The sequence below is a fragment of the Haematobia irritans genome, chromosome 1, assembly GCF_050003625.1.
Source record: "Haematobia irritans isolate KBUSLIRL chromosome 1, ASM5000362v1, whole genome shotgun sequence".
Taxonomy (NCBI): Eukaryota; Metazoa; Arthropoda; class Insecta; order Diptera; family Muscidae; genus Haematobia; species Haematobia irritans.
Genome location: NC_134397.1, coordinates 156,301,450 through 156,302,616, shown reverse-complemented (window position 1 = coordinate 156,302,616; position 1,167 = coordinate 156,301,450).

The following is a 1,167-nucleotide window of genomic DNA, read 5'->3' as shown; positions in this document are numbered from 1 at the left end:
ACACAATGAAATTATTCCATAGTGTACTAAGGCCAGTTTCGCATGGCGCGAGTTGTTCACGACAATATTTTATAGGCAGCCCACGGATGAGACAGATAAACTTCGAAACGAATAAGAAATATTTCGTTTTCAGTTGTTGTTATTTGATATTAAAAAACACACACTACTTCAACGTTGATGGTAATAATTTTATTGACATTTCAAAAATATATTCCAAGGAATTCGGCTGTGAGTACCAAACGAAAGTGCTGACTACTAAATGACAGTTACAAAGGTCTTATAAGGTTGGTTGTGCCTATCGAATTCGATCAAAAACTACGGTTTCTATAAGCCTAAGACCCCAAATAGGGAGGTCGGTTTATATGGGGACCATACCAAAACATGGACCGATGGGCACCATTTTTGGCACACATCTTTATGGTTCTAAAATACCTCGAGATTTCCAATTTCTGGTAAATTAAAAAAACTGCGGATTCTAGAAGCCCACACACACAAAAAATTTCCAATTAAAATTTTAATTGAGTTTAAACAAAATATTCAATTAAAAATTTAATTGATTCAACAAATTTTTTAATTGAAAAAAAAAATCAATCACAAAAATAATAGTATCAATTAATTTTTTAATTGGATCAATTAACTTTTTAATTGACCTTCAATTAATTTTTTAATTGATACTATCATTTCTGTGATTGAAGACATTTTAATTAAAAATGAATTGGATCAATTAATTTCGTGATTGAATCAGAACATTTTTTTTTGTGTGTAAGAAGTAAAATCGGGAGATCGGTCTATATGGGGGCTATACCAATACATGGGCCGATACTCACAATTTTTGGCACACCTCTTTATAGTCATAAAATACCTCTACATTTCAAAAATGCAGGCAAATTGGATAAAAACAACGATTTCGATAAGCCAAAGACCCCAAATCGGGTGGTCGGTTTATATGGGGACTATATCAAAACCTGGACCGATATAGCCCATCTTCGAACTTGACCTGATTGCAGACAAAAGACGAGTTTGTGCAAAATTTCAGCAGGATTGCTTCATTATTGAAGACTGTAGCGTGATTACAACAGACAGACAGACAGACAGACGGACATGCTTATATCGTCTTAGAATTTCTCCCTGATCAAGAATATATATACTTTATATAGTCGGAAATCG